This window comes from Castor canadensis, chromosome 1 (genome assembly GCF_047511655.1).
Source record: "Castor canadensis chromosome 1, mCasCan1.hap1v2, whole genome shotgun sequence".
Lineage (NCBI taxonomy): Eukaryota > Metazoa > Chordata > Mammalia > Rodentia > Castoridae > Castor > Castor canadensis.
In genome coordinates, this window is record NC_133386.1 from 154,640,675 (window position 1) to 154,663,826 (window position 23,152).

The window sequence follows — 23,152 nt, forward strand, 5'->3', positions numbered from 1 at the left end:
ACTACATAACTCATGTACCAGGAGTACAATCATTTTCAAGCTCTCCAAGGCAATGACCCCCTGTAGCAGCAGCTGTTCAGAAAAAATTACAAGCTCAATTGTTATTTTAATCAGAGATAGTTTAGTAGTTAAATGCAGTTATGCAACTTGTAAAATTATATGATTCCTCATCAGTAGCTTGTCTTCAATATTCCTTCTTCCAAAAGTAAAACCATCCTAAAAAGTTAGAGCTTTCCAAAGAACTTATTAGCAAGGCAGGGTGTTCAGTCATTCATAAAATATTAAAAGCCATTTATTAGTGTGGTTTCTGTGCTAGGATAGGTAACATTTAAATTTATGGCAAATCTTATCAGCTCCAAGAGAATGTCAAAATATCTTCTGGGGTTTGCTGAGTATCCAATTTTTCTCTTTTAAGATTAGCTTTACCTAATCCAAGTGGCTTAGACTGTGTCAAAAGCCAAGTTGGGCTTTATGAGTTTCCAGGGCAAGAGAAATTCAGGTTGTTCACAGAGATGTAGTGAATTCTCCTTTGTAAGAGACACAGAAGTGGAAAGAAATTGAACCAAAATTACTAAACTAGCTTATGGTATAAAATCCATTCCATTTTTATTACTAAATTTGTAGTACAATGCTATTTATTACCACCACAGTATAATGCAGATACTCCTAAAAATTCTTTGAACAGATCCAATCTGCTATTTAAAATATGCTTCTAATTCTTTTCAACTTTTTTTCAGCCTTCTGCATGATTTCTCAACAGGAATGATTTTTTATACTGTTTTTTCTTTTTTCCTTTTAATTCAGATTTTTTTAGATCTATGGAAATTTTCACATAGGGATCAAAAGGAGCTGCTTCATGACACAGGTGGCAAATTACCATCATTAGCTCCACATACATATCATATGGACATAATTGGCCACTTGAAGATTTATGTTAATGAAAACATAATATTGAGATATGTCTCTATTCAAACTTATTTGAAAGTTAAAATCAGCTTCATAAGCAGCCAAAACAAAATAGTCTCCATGTTATTTCCTTTCTTTCTTTTTTACCAAGAAATGTAAACCACCCTTTATCACAATGATTATGTTCAATTTATAGGTGTTTCTCCTTGTTTTTCAACTTGAATGTAATAGTAAAGACTTCTGGGTAGAAATATGGATTTAAATACTTCAAGGACCAAATAACATACTTTTTCTTTATATGAAAGTTTGAATTCTGCACTTCTCCCTTTGGAAATCTAACCAATTAGTCATATCAGCCTAAAGAGGCTGGCTTATAGAATGCTTTAAAATAATTCCCTCACAGTCATAAAATGTTTTTGGTTTATATCAAAAGGACACAGCTCAACAAACTACCATATATTAACAAGCAGGATCTTTCTACTCTCAGCCATTGCCATATTATTTCTAGTCCCCACAAATTATGAAGTGTGTGTTAGGGCTACTAATAATTTAATAGAGATTATATCATTTCTATGGCATTTTAATGTAAGAAGATGTATTTATCTTCTCATGAAACTAATTTTATAAAAATAACTTTTAAGTCCTAAGTAGTGAATATACTTAGCTATTATGTATGTTTATTTGTAATATATTTTAATTTTTCTGATAAATAATTTTATAGTTTTACTGCATAAGATAAGTAAATATACTGGTTTAATATTTATATGTTTGCCTGACATATCAAAATAGGAACTTCACCTGAGATTTTAAGTAAAAGGGCAATTTAAAATGCCCCAAATTAGTCATAACATAACATAAAAATTCTTAGACATTATTTTCATGAAATCAAGTTGGCAGTTCATTGTAATTATTGTCTTATTTCACAACTCTGAACCTTGTATTTCTAAGAAAGGTTAGTATATGCAGGTTGAAAAAAGTATTAAAATTCTCTCCATAGACTAAAATGAAATGAGTAAATTCAGTTTCACATTTGATTGTGCCAAGGTTTGTCCAGGTGAACGACAAATTCATTAATATCCACAGTATTGCCAAATACTGAATTATTAACATTGTTGGCCCCTCAGTTTCAGTTCATGCCCTCCAGAGGGGTTTTGTGAGATTTATCAAAACTCAGTGTTGCAACATGTTTACAAGCATCCTGAAGGCATAACTTAAACTACAAATAAGGTGAATCTTAACCAAGGAAACTGTCATAAGGTCAGACTAAGGTTCATAAATGCAAAGAGCCAGTGTATAGTTAAGAAAGTATATGAAGCTGTGTTTGCCAACTCAGCAGACAGCAATTGAGATACCAGGCAGATGAGTAAAGGTGGCTCCTCACTTGGCAGGATCAGCAACTGTATGATTTCTATATGTCAGAACCAAAAACAGTGCTCAAAGTAGCTCCAAAAGTATTGTGGTTATCACTTTATTTTATTTACTGTGTAAATTCTTTAATTCTCTGAAACAAATTTAAAAATAATTACCTAAAGAAGTCCTGAATCTTTCCTGCAGTGAAGAAATAAAAGATTGCTTTGTTTTCTATGTTAGTTATGCTAGAACCACCTTTAAAGTTCCATGTATCCAAATACTTTTGTGAGGAAGTACACATTAGCAGTGGTCTTTTTATAAACTGGGGATTTAAAGTATGATTTTTTTAAACATCCAAAGTTTCTAAACATCAGTCTATGCCTCATATCATTGCAGTGATGAAAACTGAAATAAAAATAAAGCATAAGTAAGCTAAATGAATGAAAATGGGCTCAATATTTGAAAAAGTGTATAATTTCTGATACTCAACTTTTATCTATATTTCTATCTTTTCTATCTTTCATTCCCCTATAAAAGAATCATCCTGAAAAATATCGGACTATGGTAGTAAAATGGTTTAATTGTGTATAAAGTTTAGCCAATAATCCCAAAAGTTTAAAATACAAATTAAAACCTAGAATACGTGAGGAACTAAAATGTACAAGATAATCACAAAAAATTGGACCACAAAAAAATGAAATGCAATCTTAATTTGACGTGAAAATAGGAAATAAATAGGAACATCAGTTATACTCATATATTTTGTACCTGGGATCTTTACAAGGTAAGGAGGGATCACAAAGCCCTTCTGGAAACATTTTCCTTTCCTCAGCATAAGACAAAAAATGTCTAAAACGAAGAAACTAATAGTTATTGGACTCACTATGTACCAGATATAGAATAAATGATCTCATTGCATCATACCAATCTTCCCAAAAAACACATTTATTTTACGCATGAGTAAATTGAATCTCAAGATAGGCTAAGCAATTTGTCAAAAGACACACCAAAGAGCAGAAATGAGAGTGAAGCTCTAGTATACCTATCTCCGAGGTTCATTTGTTCTTTCTGCTGCTATACGATTATTGATGGTCTACAATATATTTGTGTTTGTGCTTCTCTACTGTCCAGAATGACTTTCTGCTTCTTAATCCAGTCTCACCATTTCCAAGGTTTGCCTACTCAAAAAAGTATTCTGTTAGCACTTTATCTAAAATTCTCTATTCCAACAGTTCAAGTTACACTGAATAACACAATACACATTTACCTAATGTTGCCAAAGTTACCATTTACATTATGTTACTGTGCTGTAGGTATTACAAAATTGTTTCATTAACACACTACAATATAGCACTACCATATTCTATTTAGATGCCCCTACACTGTGTCAATTTCATGAGAACTTTATTATTATTATTAACTTCATCATTATCATCACTATTATATATTATCCAACCAAACCAACCATGTTTTGTTCTCACGCTTTTCTCTTAAGTCCCCAAAATCTTATTTCCATCTCTGCTTACCTTTCTTTCAAATAGTCTTATACTCCCAAACTACCTATCTTTCCTTCCCCAATCAACAACATATTCCTGACAGTTTCATAAAAGGTTTTAGACACCCTTTGTTTTTCATTTATGCAGCAAATATCAAAGCAATTACTATATGCTGGAAACTAAAGATAGTCAAAACAGATCTTATTTTCCTCAAAGCTTACAACCTGCCACAAGAGACATACAAGTAAACTAAAGCTACAATACAGATTTATAGATGTCATAATAAAAGTAGACATAAAAAGTGATATGGATATGAAGAAGAAAGAATAGGAAATCATTCAGGGAGCTAGTAGCCCAGGAAGGCTTCATATAAGAAGCATATAAGGTAAAGCTTCACTGATGAACAGGATGCAGGCACAGTAACAGCAATAGTAACCATTTGTTATTGAACACTGTCCAGTATGAAGCACTCTTAATATAATGCATGTCCTACATATATAGTGTTTTCCTTACATATGTGAAGACTTCTGCTTCTGACCAAGGTGGCTAACAGGGACTAGACTTACCCTGAATGCTTAAACAATAAAAAAAGGGCAAAATTTGAAAACAATTTTCAGACACTAGGTGTCAGACAACAAAGAAAGGAAAAACAAATGAAGTCATCTCTCCAGTTGCCCCAGCTTATTGCACGAAGAAAGAAATTACTGACTGTGTGGTGCTCAGAGGAGGAACCTAATGGTCTCAGTGAGTTAAAGAGATGGAGCTGAAAGTCAAAGGAGGCCAAAGTGCCTATAGTTGATAGGGCAGAATAAAAGAGGAAAGAGACCTCTGTATAGAATTCCAGAGATCTGTAGAGTTCCTCAAAAGAATTTAGCTGATTACTAGGGTCATGCATGTGTGTGAGGAAACTAACCAAGGTCAGGAAATGATACATTTGGAAGGAATGAAAAAAAAATCCCCAAAGCTCATCCATGGCCAGAATTGATTATTTTTCCATCATCAAAAGTACGAAAATCCATTAATACAAAGGGCATTGACCAGAGTACTCAGAATAGTATTGTCTCAGTATTGAAAAAAATTAATACTATGTTGGTTATACCAGTTCCAACTGAGAGCTTAAAAGCAAGCACTGAATAATTGTATCTACTTTAACTGCATACCAGAGAAAATTCAAAAAATATTTATAGGGATACAGAGATACTGAGTCACTCAACAAGATAAAAATCACCATTTCTGACATCAAAAAAATTACTGACCATACAAAGAAACAAGAAAATATAACCCATAATAAAGAGAAAAAAATCAATCACTTGAAACTGATCCATAAATGGCATAGATGATAGAACTAGTAGATAAGGATGCTAAACCAGTTATTATGTTACATTCCATTTATTCATGGAGGCAGAGAGACTGATCATGTTAAGCAAAGAAACAGAATATATTTTTATTTATTATTTTATTTTATAATTTTTACATTTACTCACATGTGTATACATTGTTTGGGCCACCTCCCCACCAACCAGGTAGAACCTGTTCCACGATTTTGTTGAAAAGAAAACATCAGAGATTATAAGAAAGACATAGCAATTTTGTTATCCAGAGAATATATTTTTAAAGACTGTAATTGAGCTTATGTAAATAGAAAGTACAATATCTGAGATGAAAACTACATGGAGAATGAAAAAAAAATTAGCCACCTTAGGACAGGATGATTAAATTTGAAGACATGTCAATAAAAACAATCTAAAATTAAATAATGTTAGGAGGAAGATGAAAACAGTGAACACAGTATCAGCGAATTATAGAACAACTGGAGTCTCCAATAGAGGAATGTTGAATAAAAAAGATCTGAATTTTTTCAGATGTGATGAAAAGGATAAATCCACAGATCCAAGCATCTAAAAGAATCCCGAGAAATATTAAGAAGGCTACACTAAGGCATGTGATAATCAAATTACTCAATCCAGTAACAAACAGAAATCTTAAAAGTAGCCTGAATAAAACTACACATTACATACAAAGGAACATATATAAGAATTACAGCAGACTGCTTTTTTTTTAAACAATGCAAGCCAAAAGTTGGTAAATCAGTACCTTTAAAATACCTAACAAACAAAAAATCTAAAATCTTTACTAGTGAAATAAAGATTTTTTCCAGAAATACAAAAACTGAAGGAAATTTCACCAGCTCAACAGCAAACATGTCCTAAAACAAACGTTAAAGAAATCCTTCACTTACCAAATATTATCAAATGAAAATATGAATCTGCACAAAGGAATCAAGTACACTGGACATGGTGAATGCATAGGTATTTTTCTCATTTTTTCTTTCTTTTTTGTGTCTTCTCTTTCTTATTTTTAAAATATCTTTAAAAGCTTATTGAGCAGCCAAATCAAAACATCATAATTTATTTTGACGTTTATAACATGTGTAGAAGTAATATGACCATAAAACAAAGATGAGAGTAGAGAAATGGAAGTATACTATTGTAAGATTCTTCTACCATATGCAAAGTAGGATAATATCACTAAGAGTAAAACTGTGATATACAGAGATGCTATAAATCCTAAAGGAACCAATGCAATGTAATAAAATAAAAAGTATACTTAATAAACCTACAAAGGATTTAAAGTGAAATTATGACAGTTCTCAAAGCATTCAAAAGAAGGTCAGAAAAAAAGAAAGGGAAAAAAAAACACCATATATTGGAACTTAACTATGTCAATAAGCACATTAAATGCAAACTGTGTAAATATCTACAGTAAAAATCAGAGATTATCATATTGGATAAGAGTACCACTTTGTTACATGTAAGCCTATAAAAACTCCATTTAAAAAACAAACACACATTTCTGTATTTGCCCTAGATATGAAGTCCACATATGAGTTGGACTTGGGTCACATGATAAGGGGAAAGCACACACGGGAGGTATGAGGACAGGTAAGAAACCCAAAACATGATAGTATTTGATGTCCCCACTGCAGAGGAACTAATACAGAAACCTTAAAGCGACAGAGGTCAATATGGAAAGGGGATCAGGAACTAGTGAAAGGTCAGGTAGAGATGAATCAACTTGGGATGATTCCATGTACACATTTGTACATGGAAGCAACACTAGGAATCTCTCTGTATAGCTATCCTTATCTCAACTAGCAAAAACGCTTTGTCTTTCTTATTATTGATTATACTTTCTCTTCAACAAAATTAGAGATAAGAGCAGAACAGACTCACAAGCAAGGGGGGGGAGCTAGGGGAAGAGGGAGGGGGCTGGAGGTAAGACGGAGAAATGGCCCAAACAATGTATGCACATATGAATAAACAAATTTTTAAAAAACTTAATGCCAAAAATCCACAAGGAGTATAATATCAAAATTTGAAATAAAGGCAAAATTTGTCTTTCATCTGCAAGCTTCAAAATGGTTCCTCATTTAAAAAAAAAAAACCAAATACACAATATTTTAAAAGTGAGAGAATGGAAAACACATAGCATAGTAACACTAATAAAAATTGGAGTGGCTATCAACCAACACAGATTTCAGAATAAAGATCATTACTAGGGACAGAGGAATTCTTTTATAATGATAAAGTAGCTAACTCATTAGGTAGACAAAATGATACTGAATATTTATCCATGTAGTACAGTTTCAAATTACAAGATGAAAAAGTAGACAAAATGTCAAAGAGAATAATAAAATTTTTAAAATCACTTTCATTAGATTAAAAAAAAATAAAAAATCAGTAAGGATGTCAGGCATGGTGGCTCATGCCTATAATCTCAGCACTTGGGAGGCTGAGGCAGGATTTCCAGGCCAGCCTAGGTAACATAGAAAATTCCAGGGCAGCCAGGCTACATAGTAAGAGACCGTCTCAAAAGATCAAAACAAAACAAAAACCAGTAACGATACAGAAGGCATCAACTGTGTAACACTATCAGCCAACCTTACCAAAGCATGCCATCCAACAGCAGAATACTCACGCTTTCCTACTGTACATGAAAATTTTCTAAGATGGACCATTTTCTGAGTCAAAAGACAAGCCTCAAAAATTATTAAAATAATATAAAGTATATTCTCTGATAACAGTGGAATTAAACTGGGAATCAATAACAGAAAGATAGCTGGGAAATACCTAAATATTGAGAAACAAAATAACACACTAAAACATCAGCCAAAGAAAAATCAAAAGGGAAACTAGAAAGCATTCTGAACTCATTGAAAATGTAAACATATATCAAAACTTGTGGGATTGCAGCTAAAGCAGAATTTAGAAATAAATTTATAGCACTAATACAGCTTTTGAAAAAGAGTCTCAAATCAAGTATCTTAGCTTTACCTCAACTAGAAATCAAAAGCAAATTAAGATCAAAGTATGCAGAGAAAAGGAAATAATAAAGATTAAAACAGAAATCTGTAAAATGGAAAATAATAGTAAATTTTGATAAGTTGTATTTATATTTTCATATCAGAAATTCATATCACTAACTGGCCTGTGTATATTAAAAGGATGAGTGGACATTATGAACAAGTCCATGCCAACAGACTTACTAACTTAGATCAAATGCACTGAAAGTATCTGACTTAATTGAAATAGGTAAAAATACACTTATATCCAGTAAAGAAATTAAATTTACAGTTTAAAATATCCACACAAAGAAAACTCCAAGCCGAGATGATCTACTGGTAAGATCTTTTGAGCATATATATTTTCTTCCAGGAAGGTAAAGAGAAGAAAATACTTCCTGATTCATTTTATGAGGGTATAGTATTAAAGTAATTAAGGTAGCAGCATTAACAATAATAGATCAACGTAATAAAAGAGACTCCAGAAATAAACCTATACATACATGGTTAACTGATTTTTGACAAAAATGCCAAGGAAATTCAAGGAAAAGGATAATCTTTTCAGCCAGTAGTGCTGGCAAAAATATGAGCCTCAAACCTTATTTCATCCCATATACAAAAATTAACTCAAAATTAATCACAAACCCGAATTAGAAATGAAAACTATAAACCTTCCAAAAGAATGGAGAAAATCTTGATGAACTTGAGCTTTGTAAAGTTCTCAATGGGACACAAAAAGCATGAAATATAAAAAGAAAAAATAGTAAATGAATTCAAGATTTTTAAAAATTAGCCAGGCACAGGTGGGGTCACACCTCTAATCCTAACTTTTTGAGAGGCTGAGATCAGGAGGATTGCCGTTTGAAGCCACCCTAGGCAAAATGTTCAAGAGACCCCATCTCAACCGGTATCTGGGTGCAGTGGTAACATACCGATCATTCCAAATTATGTTGGAGGCTAAGAGCTGGAGGATCACAGTTCCAAGCCACAGGGTGGGCTGAGGTTGTGAGACTCATCTCAATGGAAAAAAGCTGGGCATAGTGGTGCATGCCTGTCATTCAAGCTATGGCAGGAAGCATAAAATAGGAAAGATGGCAGTCTAGGCTTACCTGGGGTCAGCCAGAAATAGGGTCTGCAAAAAGCCAGACCCTATTTCCAAAATAACCAGAACAAAAAGGCTGAAGGTGTGGCTCAAGCAGTAGAGCACCTGCCTAGCAAGTGTGAAGCCCTGAGTTCAAACCTCAGTATCACCAAAAAAAAAAAAAAAGATTAAAAAAATTTACTCATCCAAGGACACTTAGTAAAATTAAAAGGAAAGCTACAAACTAGTAGAAAATATTTGTAAAACATATATATAGCAATGAACTTGTACCTATCATGTATAAAATTATTACACATCAGTAGAAAAGACAGACACAATTTTTAAAAAGCCAAAGATTAAAAATATATTTCAACAAGGTATATAGATGGATGGCAAGTTCATAAAAAGATATTTAACATCATCAGGCATTAGGAAATGACAAATTAAAGCCACAATTAGATACTGCTACAAACTATCAGAATGACTAAAATTGAAGACTACGTGTAACAAGTGTTTCTAAGGATGTACAGCAACTGGAACTCTCATATATCGCTACCAGGAATGAAAAATTGTACAGTAACTTTAGAAAAGTTCAGCAGGTCTTATAAAGTTAAATATACATCTATCATCTAACCTAGCCATTCCTTCCAAGTCTCTCACTCCTATCTTTCCCTGACCCCATCCCCAGGCTATCATTGATATGCTGTTATTGCAGTTTAGTTTGCATTTTCTAGAATTTTATATTAGTGGAATCATATAGTATAATATAGAATATAATCTTTTTTGTCTAATATCTTTCTTTCAACACAATTACTTTGAGATTCACTCATGTGCATGTCAATAGCTTATTCTTTAAATTGTCGAATAGTCTCTTATTGGATGGGTATGCCACAATTTGAGTAGCCATTTAGGTTCTTTGAAGTTTTTGATCATTACAAATGAGGATGCTATGAACATTTCCCTTTCCATGGACATATGCTTTAATTTCATTAGGAGTAGAGTGGCTAGGTTAGATGATAGATGTATAGTTAATGTATATCAGAGGTAACATTTATGCAATTTATATAAAAAGCATTTTCTGTTATATACTACATAACATACAATACTGCTAGAAACAAGTGAGACATACATTTAAGTCATACAAAGGTTATGAACGAGCATCCTGTGATGAGGCAATGGCAAGGGGTTCAGTGTATCAGGAAGCTAAGGTATATATATTTGATTGGAGGATGTTTTGATCAGCCATTCTGGATCTCCAAGAAGGCACAAAGACAAGTTTCCTAGGAGCAAATTACTAGGTTGTATCATTCACCTTTAAATATGTGTGTACATAAATAAATTTTAAATATATATATAGATATATATATTCTCATGACATCTATGTACAACATGGCTGGGCCAGTCGAGGAAACTATACAATGATGTTTGGTATTTTCCCCTTCCCACAAGGACATGTAAGGGTAACAGCATGAGAAAATAGTAAGAAATGCAAAAAATTATACATAATTACAAGTGATAGTCCAGGAGTTTGTGGGCCAGTGAGTTCAAGGATCCTGTTCTCACCAGTCCTCTCTCACCAATCTTTTCACTATATATATATATATATATATATATATATATATATATATATATATATATATACACATATATCCCACATGCACATCAGCAAGTTCACCAGTCATTAATAGACCAAATGTTTGGCATATCAGAATTTATGACGTGAAAGGGCAAGAGAGGATAACAGAATCTTGCTCCCTTGGACAATCTCACCTTGGCCCTCTTTGTCATAAATAGCAGGCTGCATTCAGTAGGACTCAGGCCAAACTAGTGATAACTAGATTGAAGATGGAGGTCACCATAACCCATTTCTTCCACCTGTTTATGAATTTGCTCTGTCACCTCTCCTTATCACATAAGAGCAGGGTTACTGGGCTCCAGGAAGGCAGATTTCTCAGTCTTCCTTTCCCAAATGCTTTCCCCAGCTTACTCCAAAGTGAATCATTTCCTGAGAACCTGCTGCTCCAGCCCTACAGTAGCACTAAGCCCAAGGGGCTAGCTCAGTTTAGACCCTCTGTTCCTCTCTCCTTAACAGCACACCTGGCATCTAATTACATCTGAAACATGGGTCTCCACATGGGCACAACTGAGCATGTTTCCTCAGGCTGCCAGAGCAGCTTTTTAGCAGCTAAGGCCCAGAGATAGGCCAGGGAAAGTGAGTAGGGACAGAAGCAAGAAACTTCCAAAGCTACTTCTTTACAGGTTGTTTTTGTGATCCTCAAGACCATAATTACTATGAGATTCTGAAGCTTGAATTTATAGTCCTCAAATTTCAAACTGCTCTCCTGTAGCCCTCAAATGGTTTACCTCTGTAGTTTTTTTGCAGTTTACAGAGTGGAAGCTCACCCATGAGCCTTCCCCACTTTTAGGTTTCTGCACAGAGTTTTCTAGCTGGCAGCTATAATATCTTAGAATCAGAATCAATTTTATATATACTTTATATAAAAGATGAGGAAATAGAAATACAGAGAGGCTAAATGACTAGACCAAGGTTATACATCAGTACAGCTAAAACTAAGTAAAACTAAAACCCAGATACCTTGACTCCTAAACCAGTGCTCTTTCTACTTATCCACCATACTTTGAAAAGCAACCTGCTGGCTGGGCCTGTTTGGACACATCTATAATCTCAGCACTTGACAGGCTAAAGCAGCATCATGAAGCCAACCTAGGCTACACTGCAAGTTCTAGACCAATCTGGGCTACATAGTGAAGTCCTATCTCAAAAAACAAAAATGCAATATACGGGAAGAGACAGAAGGTGCCTATTTTTCATAAATAACGTTCAACGATCTTTACATTATTTTAGACCTGGGCATATTGTAAGAGATACTAAGTAAAGGAGATGAAGGGGGCACTGTAATTTGAGGCAAGCAAATCAGTTTTCCTTTCTGAGGGTTCTCTAAATGTACCATAATGCAAATATGAAGCAATAACTGCCTAAAGGGTAAAACACTTAGAAGCACAGAGAACAGGTCTCAACCAATCTACCTTTTCCACCCATGTAGGGTTAGCTTTGTGATATTAAACATGCCACATTATTCCAAGGCTCAGCTTAAAAAGTTTCAGGACATTCTCTTCCAAATGGAGAAATCATATCTCCCCAGTTTCTCACAAAAGAAAAAGAGTTTGCAACACTATGTAATCCTAGTCTTTTTTTATTTCTGCGCCATACAGGAAGCAGGGCATGGAAGTCTCAATTTAGCCAGAGAAATGAACTCAGAGCACCTCTTCAACCTATACTAGTTTCAGCTCCCAGATGATACAGTTTTTCCTGGCTAGCAAGCTGAGATCTAACTAGGTGCTCATTTCATCTCTGCCTACAATATAGACAAGTGAGTAAAAGGAACAGAGGGGGGCCCAGGCTATCCCACACACTTGCTAGTGATTAGTGAGGAATTTCTCTGGGGCAGATCCTGTAGGGTTGGGATGTAGTCACCAGTCATCATGTTATTATCTGCTCCTGCAGTTGGTAGCTGTTTATTCTTCATCTTGCCTTTGGCCATGTTCTAGTCTTCTAAGACAAAGTACTTTCGCCTTTTCTAAGTATCTCCGTGAGGAAGTTGGAGTCACCAGGCTTTTGTCATAGGCTGGGGAAATCTGACTTTAACTTTGCCTCCTCAGTTCTCTCAGGGAGAGTATAGTTTTTTTCTTGTGAGTCCTGATTACCCCCACACACACCCCACCAGACTCCCTCCACTGGATTCTCTTCTAGTTTCTGGGACATGGCAGGACAGGAACTGTGGAGTGTAAGGGGCCTAGAAAGTCAACCAGAGAAGGGAGGGGGAGGGAAAATGGGGACACCCTGTGCTGCTGCTTCAGCCAAAATTGCCTCAGTCACCATTTCCCTCTTCTTTTTCATATGCATATCATCTCTTCCAACAAACAGATTATAAATTGCTGAGGACTAATTCTTCTCTTTCTATTTTAATTCCCACCTCATGTCCAGAAGAGTCCTGAATTCATATTGTTATACAGTAAATGAATAAGTGAATGAATGGATGCTTTTCTGAGTGATCAGGTAATATGAATGACAAAAATCTTCTACAAAGTCAATTTGACATTATTCCATTTCATTTAAAAAATCTATTTTAAAGCTTTTATTTCAATAAGCCTTTTCTCACTCATGAGTATATTTTTCTTATTTTGAAAAACACAAGTAAAAGTAGACCTGTAGCAGGGCCCTGGTGGATCAAGCCTGTCATCCTAGTTACTTGGGAAGTTGAGATTGGGAGGATTACTGTTTCAGGCCATCCCAGGCAAAAAGTTAGCAAGATCCTATCTCATTCAGTTGCTGGGCAGCATGTGCTTGTCATCCCAGCTACAAGGAAGACTAAGATCAGGAAGGTCATGATTTCAGGACAGCCCCCACACACAAAAGAAGTTTCTTGAGATCCCCATCTCAACTGTAAAATCCTGGTTACGGTGGCATATGCCTGTCACCCCAGCTACCAAGGGAATCTAATAGAGAAGGATGATGGCTGAGATTGGCCTGGGCAAAAAACAAGACTCTTTCTCCAAAACAACCAGAGCAAAAAGGGCTGGAAGCACAGATCAAGCAGCAGAATGCCTACCTAGCAAGCACGAAGCCCTGAGTTCAAATTCTCACACTTCAAAAAAGAAAAATAAAAAGAAGGTCTATATTTTAAGTTAGTATTTGAGGCAACTATATTTTGTGTGGGCAAGGACAGAATATGGAAAAACAACCAGGGGGTCAAAGTCATCACTTTATCTAGAAATTTTAAAAGTAATCAAACTCTGTGTGCACATGTTTTGTTCTTCACAATACCATGTATTAACCCCCTTGTGAAAATCACTCCCTAAAAATGCTCTGATCTCCAGGATCTTCACTTTACTTACATTCAAACTAGCTAAGTTTTACCCTTACCTCTGAAATCAACAAGGCCTTGCTTGTGCACTTTAGCTCCTAGTGTTGAAATCTGTTGTGTTTATGTTTGTATGTATTTTTGTGTGTGTTTATGTTATACCTCTAAATCTTCAAGGCAGTTTTATCATTAAGGATATTTTGTTCCTTAAAAAAAATGCATGTTTTCCCCAGTCTTCTATGAGAAAGAAAAAATCTTTAATTTTTAGTGAAGATTTACCCAATGACATGGTAAGGGATTTAAGCATTGACAAAAAAGATTTAGTATGGTCATTTCTGCCTTGCCTTTTAATAGGAAGGAACCCTTCTTCCTTCCCGTTATTGCTTATACTCTCTCTACAACAAAATTAGAAATAAGGGCAAAATAGTTTCTGCTGGGTATTGAGGGGGTGGGGGGAGAGGGAGGGGACGGAGTGGGTGGTAAGGGAGGGGATGGGGGCAGGGGGGAGAAATGACCCAAGCCTTGTATGCACATATGAATAATAAAATAAAATTTAAAAAAACATATGGAACCAAATGAAAGTGATACAACAAAAAAAAAAAGAAAATGGGAAAATGAGACCTGTTGAAAGTGCTCTAAGAATGGGGAAGAGGGGATACAGGAGAATGATGGAGGGGTGAATTCAATTACGATCTATTGCAAGAACTTTTGTAAATGTCACAATGTACCACCAGTACAACAATAATATGATAATAAAAATATTAAGAAACAAAAACAACTAGTACTAAAATTTTCATGTCAATCTCCACCACTGACAACTGAACAGTAATAATAATAATAAAACCCAGCATACTTTACACGAAAAAAAAAATTCAGCACTATGATGAATAAAATGAACAGGGAGAAAGCAACAAGAATCATTTGCCTCCTTTCCCTTATGCTTTCTACCACTTAGTCATAGCAGTCTTATTGATCCCTTATTTAAATCTTTACCTCCTACTGGACCTTTTTTTTTTTTTTTCAGTGTGTTCAGGAACTATTATTCCTACCCACAGCTACTTTTTTTTCTTCCCATTTTTATTAGGATATGTTCTTTGTACAGGAGAGATTCATTGTGACAATTCTGGATGGACTTACATTGTACATTGGTTAGATGACCCCCACCATCTCCAACCAACCTGCTCCCTGCCCCATTTAAAACAATTGCAAGAGATTTCATCATTCTATTTCATATGAAGCCCATCAACCATATTCCCTCACCTTCATCTCCTCCATTCACAAGTAGCCCTCCTCTCACAAGTAGCCCCCCCATTACCTATTTTACAGTCTTGTCTTTCATAATTAATTCCAAAGTCGATATACAAAGGGGTTTCTCAATGTATCCACACCGTGAGTGTGAAAATACTTTATTTGGTCAGTTCAACCCTTTCAATTATTCTCCCTTAACTTTTCCCTTCCCCTCCCCCTCCCCATTATTCAATAGCTTTCAATACATATCATTATATCTTCTATTTGCATAAAGGTAATATATTTCAATATTGTTGACTATCATTCTCTTTTCCTTTTGCAGTACCCCTAACAAGCTATTTCTCTAGCTCTTGCTTTTCTGTCCCCTCTAATCAACTTTGCCAACTACTGACTGAATTAATTATTCAAAAGAAAAGCTCTGGGGCTGGAGCTGTAGCTTAGTGGTAGAGCACTTGCCTAGCATGCACAAGGTCCTGGGTTATATCCCCAGCACTGCAAAAAAGAAAAAGAAAACAGCAAAGCCGTTGTCATACCCCATATCCCTGGACTATTTGGTTGGGATGGCCCCCTAGCCTGACAGGTCACAATGGCATGATCACACTAAATTTTCTAGCCTATACACACACTATCCCTCAAACTGAACTTCGCATTGTGCTACCCTTCCCTATGCCATTTTTGCTTCCATCTATCTGCCCCATGCTCATGCTCGTACGATTCCCCTCACTACCAGAATGCTCATCTTTTCATCCTCTGGTCCAATAATGAAGTTCTTTTTTTTATTATCATAAATTAATTGTACAAAGGGATTTGGAGGTATTGGTAATAGAAAATTTATTTGCATTCTAAAAAAGTTATACAAAGAGTTTTCATTGTGTTATTTCAATACATGCATGTAATGTACTTTGATCAAATTAACCTATTACTTTTTCTTAATCGTCCCCCTCATCCCCAACTTTTTAAAAGTTTTTAATGTGTTTCATTATGCTACTTGCCTACATACATAAAATCTTCTTTGATCATATGCACCCCCATTACACTTTTCTTTCCCCTTCCTCCCTCAATGATGGATCTCCCCAAAAAACAGTCCCCTTCTTACAATCATGTCACATTACTTTTTCTAGATGTAGATTTTACATAAGAGTGAAAACATGTAATATTTGTCTTTTTGCTCTTGGATTATCTTGTTCAACATGATAATCTCCAGTTTCATCCATTTTCCTACAAATGACATAATTCCATTCTTTATGGCTGAATATTACTCCATTGTATATATGTACCACATACCTTTTATCCACTCATCTGTTTTTGGGCATGTAGTCTGATTCCATAGTTTGGCTATTGTGAATAGTGCTGCAATAAACATGGGTGTGCAGGTATCTGTATTGTTTGTTGACTTAACTGTCCTTTGGATTGGATATATGCCCAAGAGTGGTGTAGCAGCATCATATAGTAGTGCTATTTTTAAATTTATGAGTAACTTCAGTGGTGATTTTCATAGTTGCTGCACTAATTTATATTCCCACCTACAATGTTTAAAGGTTCTTTTCTCCCCACCCCTGCACCTCACCAGCATTTATTGTTGTTTACTTGATGGTAGCCATTCTAACTGAGATGAGATGGAATCTTAGTATCTTTTTGATTTGCATTTCTTTATGGTTAAGAATGTTGAGCTCATGTATTTATTTGCCATTTGTGCTTCCACTGACAAAAGTTTACTCAATTATCAAAGAACATCAAAAAGTCTACTCCCTGGCCAGGCACGGTGGTGTTAAGATATTTAAGAGATGGTGGTAAGAAGGTCACACTCTTAAGCTGTCCAGGGCAAAAGAACAAGACCCTAAAATACAAATTAAAAACAAAAGGACTGGATTGTGGCTTAAGTGGCTAGCAAGCACAAGGCCCTGAATTCAAGTCCCCCAATGCCAAAATAATAATAATAATAAAGTCTGTTTCCTAATGTCCTTCTTCTTAAGGAATATATCTTAAATTCTTTGAACTCTCTAAGATACTATTTTTTAACTCAAGAAACTTAATATATTGTGCATATGGAACCACATCTTATCTCCTCTGCAATAATCAATGCAACAATAAATTAACATGTATTAAGACCTCACTTGATCCATGCATTGGGTTGGTTAGAACAAAGGACTCGAAAATAATAAAAGAGTTTTAAAATTGTGCCTACATTCTAAGGTTCTAGAGGGCAGGGACTATGTACACATGTGCATTTATTTCCAATGAACCATCTAATTTGTGCTTTGAACGCAGACAGTACTCAGTATACATTTGTAGAGTTAAATTTTTTCCCAACAGATACCAAGCACTCTCCTTGGAAGAAAACAACTGTTACCAAGATGATGATTTGCCTCAAATAAGAAAACAGAAAATCACATCTTTAGTTTTTAGATACTAAGTTGGAAGTTATATTGACCACTGATTATACCATCCCAAATAAAGACCATAGTAGGGTCAGATCATTCCTTTCTATTCTAACAACTTCCAAGTAAGCCAGGCTGCTCCACGTGATAAATTTTCATATGACCAAAGCTAATTTGTCCCAGGTAAAGATGGCTATTGCTTTACATCATAGAAATCTGGCTTTCGTACATTCTTATGTGCTCATATAGAGCACTTTAAGTTGACTGCAAGATTTAAATACATATATATCCAATGTATCTGGGAGATACCCATTTCTTGTTTGATATAATCACATCTAAAAAGCTTACTGAATATGCTTTCAAGAATACACAGCGCTGGTAAAAGTCCAGATACAATAAGACCTTTCTGCATATGAGATTAGACAAACCTTGCATTTATTCTCAACATATTTACAATTCCTCCTTACCAGCAAAGCAAAATAGGAAAGTCATAGAAAGGCTTTTTTGAAAGGTGGCACCAGGAACAAAAATGGTCAATAGCATTTTGCAAAAACAAAAATTAACCAAAATAAAAAAATCTCTTGAAAATCACATGCGTTAATAACAAAAAAGATAAAATTAAGCAGCAAAAATGAGGTCACTGCTGAAGGACCAAACCAATCCTTAATACCTGGCATCTGCCAGGCCTAAGACCTTTGTTGATCTCAGATCCTCCCACAGTGACATATCTCTCCAGGAAAATCTCAGGGGGACATGCAAAAATCCTTTTGCCCATTACCAAAACTCAAATTGGTAGCACAAAGATCTAAATGGTCACTCTCAGAGAATGAAGAAGAGAAATGCACACTCTGTGTAGGAAGAACAGAAACCTAAAAATCCAGGATATGATATATATATTTCTGGGGAGAACTCAGCATAAGATGGTTGTGATATTCCAATAGAATGAGGAAAAAATCAAGATAAGCCTTTTCCATGACATTTGCCAAATATTTTAAGTGGTCTGAGACAAGTATAATGTAAATTTTATCAGATAAATTTATAAGCAAGAATATTCTAAATGAAATGAATCCCTGGTCGGTTTGGAACAAATGGGTTCTAAACTCAAACTGTTTATATTTTCTTTCATGCACTCCCTTCTTCCTTCTTTCCTGTACCTTATTTATTTTATTCATTTATTCATTCTTTCAACAAATATTTAATGGAAACTTAGACTGTGCCAGGTACAATGCCAGAAACTGGCTATATAGGTTTAAACAATAGTCATGTTCTCTGCCCTGACAGAGCTTTCAGTCTGGTGAAGGAAATATCTATTAAATGAACATATAATATATGACACATAGCTATCATTTTAAGTGCTATGAAGGCAAAAATGTCAGAATTTAGAGAAAATAAACAAGGATTGGGAGGAGCAAACTATCTTATAAGATAACACAGTGCCTAACACACACAGGTGCTTAAGACAAGCAACAGCCATTTTCCATTAACTTCTCTAAATCAAACATAGATCCCTGGATGTCTGTTCCCTACCATGCCTCTCCTGCCACAGAAACTGGGAAGTATTAGAGCATGGGTAGGTGGTATTGCAAGAGAATTCCGTCTAGATATTTCAAATTGCTGCCCAGCTTGCCAGTCAGTTTTCTGTATAAGCATAACCTTAACCACATCACAACCTTCTTTCAGGCATATCTGGGTTTCATCTCTTGCATAGCATCCTTGAAAGAATTTATAAACTTTACCTTTTGGTACCATGGTATATTTATCCCATTTATTGCTAAGTTGTATTCTTTACAACCAATGTCAAGAACTGAATTTAATTAATTCTACATGAAAGGAATGCCAGAGAAACACAACTAAGGATTTTCCTAATGGGTTATAAATGTATGATTATGTAGAATATCTCATTTTAAGAGATCTTTCTAAAAACTTTATAAATCTCCTTTTAGACCATGACAGTTTCTCTATCCTGTTCTTAGAGAGCAAATATTCAGCAAGCCTTAAAATTTGACAAATCCTAAGTCAGGTTTAATAACCTTCAGAGCCAATAAAGATTATAATTTCCTTCCAATTATCTGAAACACGTGAAATATGTACTTTGTATAAAACTATGTTTTCAAAGTTATACATAGAGGCAAAATACAACATAATAAGTTACATTTTGTTGATTATTCAAACAATCTTTATAAACTAAATAGTTACTAAAATATTGGTAGTAATCAGTAGATTTACGTTTTCCTGTATAGACAGGCTATATTTCATATCTTATAGATCACTGTTACAAAATAATGGCAAGTTGTGGACAATTAGTGCATTTGTTGACATTCACTCACTTTATATTTGAGATCACTACCCAGTTCAAATAGTTGCTTTATTTCCTATTCTCTATATACACTTAAACCTTTCAACACTAATTAAACGTCATTTAAGAATATTGCAAAATGATTAAGCCTATCTTATTGGTTAAAAACAAGTTCAAAGAGTAGTTTTGGGAAAAATATTCAAATTTCCTAGCAGCTCTTAGAAAATTGTCCCCAAGACTCACATTGTTTCCAATTTCGAGTTAAGAAGAGTTTTTCTCAAATGGCACTGAATCACTTTAATGTTGACTCTTGTGCAGCTCTACTCCACCTTCAAATGTAGCCAGTAAATTCAGTTTTACTACAATACTATAAAAATGTGAAAGAACCATAATAGCGTCTAAAAAAGAGCTGTTGGCACTACATTAGTTTAGAGAAAACCCTAAACTAAATACTAATGCAAAAAATGTAATGACAGTTTGCCTAGTTGTCAAAAGAGTTACAATAATTATTTTCTCATAATATATAAGTTATTTTGAAAGCATCTGAAAGTACTACTGTGTAGGACTCAGAATAAGTCCCCAAAGTGTCATTGTTCTTGTGGGAATTTTTTTTCAATATTCATAAATCATCAATATACAACCTTCATCATAACACTGTCCTTTTTTTTTTTCATTTTTCTTTTATTATTCATATGTGCATACAAGGCTTGGTTCATTTCTCCCCCCTGCCCCCACCCCCTCCCTTACCACCCACTCCACCCCCTCCCGCTCCCCCCGCTCAATACCCAGCAGAAACTATTTTGCCCTTATCTCTAATTTTGTTGTAGAGAGAGTATAAGCAATAATAGGAAGGAACACGGGGTTTTGCTGGTTGAGATAAGGATAGCTATACAGGGCATTGACATAACACTGTCCTTTGATTATAAACTCACCATCCAGTGAATAAACATTCACTAAAAGAGATTATTCTACTTCTCTAATAAGTCAACTTCCTTGATTGGCATCCAACATGGATCTACCTCACACCAAATTCCACTTTACAGTGAATATATGCTTGTGAGTTTCTAGTAAAACACTCAAACCAAATCAATACAGTTTTACTTCTCTTTACTTTTATAAATCACGACCAAATTTTTAGAGTTGAAAAGTAAACCAAGATCAAATTTAGACATGTTGTTTGAAATTAGCAAAGATGAAACACTTCACTGCCAGACAAAAGCCCTGATTTTAAGAGTAGGTTTTTGCCTTCCCTGAAATGCCTAGCTCAGGCTGTGTATTTTTATGCCTGCAGATATTGGCATGTTTCACATTTAAGATTATGACACACCAACTTATTTTGAAATTTTAAAAATCTTCCACTGCGCATGTTTCAAGTGCTTCATGACTATCACTGATAATTGAGCAATTAACTTGAAATTACCAAATGTGCTGTGATGGCACAATATGTAGTAAGCAACATGAAAGAATAAGGAAAAGAGAAACTTGGTACAGTGAAATAAAAGTAATAAAGAGTAAAATAGGCCATAATAATAATAGTACTAAGTTTTAATGGTCCCAGATCTCAGTGGTTTAACTGTGCCAGTAAAATGGTTTACTGAAACAAGTCCTGAGTATTACAAACTTTTTTAGAGCAGTTTGTTCTAGTGCTACAAAAAGGAACCTTCTTCTAACTGGTCTTGTGTAATGCTCGGAGATTGGTCCAAAAAATAAGTGGGGAGTTTCATTAGGCAACAAGCACAAAACAATCAGGTTAAAAATCCTGGAACACAGATTCTTAAGAAATACAAGCTTGCAAAAAACAGTTGTAAGGTCTTACTTGAAGTATAACACAGATAAAGTAAAAACTCCAGAGCTAAAGCTGGACTCAAGAATGCATTGAGCTTTTGTGAACATATTTATAAACCAAAAATTAGATACATGGTTTAACATCAAGACAAAGAGATAAAACTCAGCTCTACTGGAAAAACCAGAATGTCTCTTCACTGTACATCTCTGCAAGATCTCTAATACTGGGCTTTTCTGGCTAAAACTATAGTGTGACTGTAAAGAGTGGCTTTTTTGTGCTTAAATATATGCAGTAAAGCAAATTCCATAAACCTAAATCCTACCTTGTTTCAATGGCAGGCCATTTAAAGGTTTTTGAGAAAAATCAGCAATTTAGAAAGTCAGAGCGGGAAAAGAGATTCAAAACTACCGCAAATAAAGGACAATATTAGAAACATTTTTTTTTCTGAAAATCCCATCAATCTTACTCCAAAACACCACTAGGAGAATAAAAATAGGCCAGGCTGTCCTTTTAGGTATAAATTAGAAACAGAAAGTAGAAAGAATAAAGAACAAGTATCTAAGGGCACTAATATATAAAACTTAAAAGCTTAAAATGGAATGGATACACACATTCAGATAACCAAACTCCTTTCAATTAAAGTAGATTTCTGGCCACAGTTCACAAATGTATAGTAACTGTGTGTATTAATGTAGATACTTCAAATGTCAGTATATCTCTAATTAACATGAGCATACAACTGTAAAACTGAGAAGGCACAATTTTAAATTCCTTACATTCCCAGCATTAATGCTTTCATGGGGCAGCTCCCGTTGTCATGGAAAATGGCATTCAAGCCCTATTTGTGGATTTTCACAGCTCATCTTTTTTATTTACCTGCTGTATGTCAAGATTAGCCTGGAATAATATTTTTTAAAGATAATGCACTTAGACCTACTTTTCCTTAAAATCACAGATGTTCTCACTGAGGGAGCTTTGGTCTAGGCTATACTCCATTTGAAACAGATTTCTTTCCATTTTAAAGTACCACAAAGACATGAATTCTTGACTTTTTTGTTTCCTAAAAGTCTATGTGATTAAAACTTTCAGCTGAAGCATGACATGTAGCAGTTTGGGAACAGAGGAATGGTAAAATGTAAGGGAGGACAAAATGCTCCAGGAATATGAAGACATGAAATGGTAGAAAATTTTCTGTCATATCTTCCCTGACTTTCTGCATCTTCACTTTTGAAAATATTTGTACACCAATCAAGTGAAGTGTGATATAGTGATTAAAAAACAACAGAAAGAGATAAAATTCTCTGAGAGAGTATAGCATGGTGTTACAGAGACAGCATGAATTGAAGTTTGAGTCCTGCTGCTCTGCACACATGAGGATAATCTATT

At 34.8% G+C, this 23,152-nt stretch overlaps 1 protein-coding gene and 1 pseudogene across 9 annotated transcripts in view; both read right to left on the reverse strand.

Annotated features, from left to right (window-relative positions):
- The window catches only part of Sox6 (SRY-box transcription factor 6), a 576,267-nt gene that overhangs the window by 459,281 nt on the left and 93,834 nt on the right, over window positions 1–23,152 (reverse strand). The gene's annotated exons all lie outside the window — the stretch shown is intronic.
- LOC141421485 (alpha-endosulfine pseudogene) lies at window positions 10,836–14,434 on the reverse strand (annotated as a pseudogene).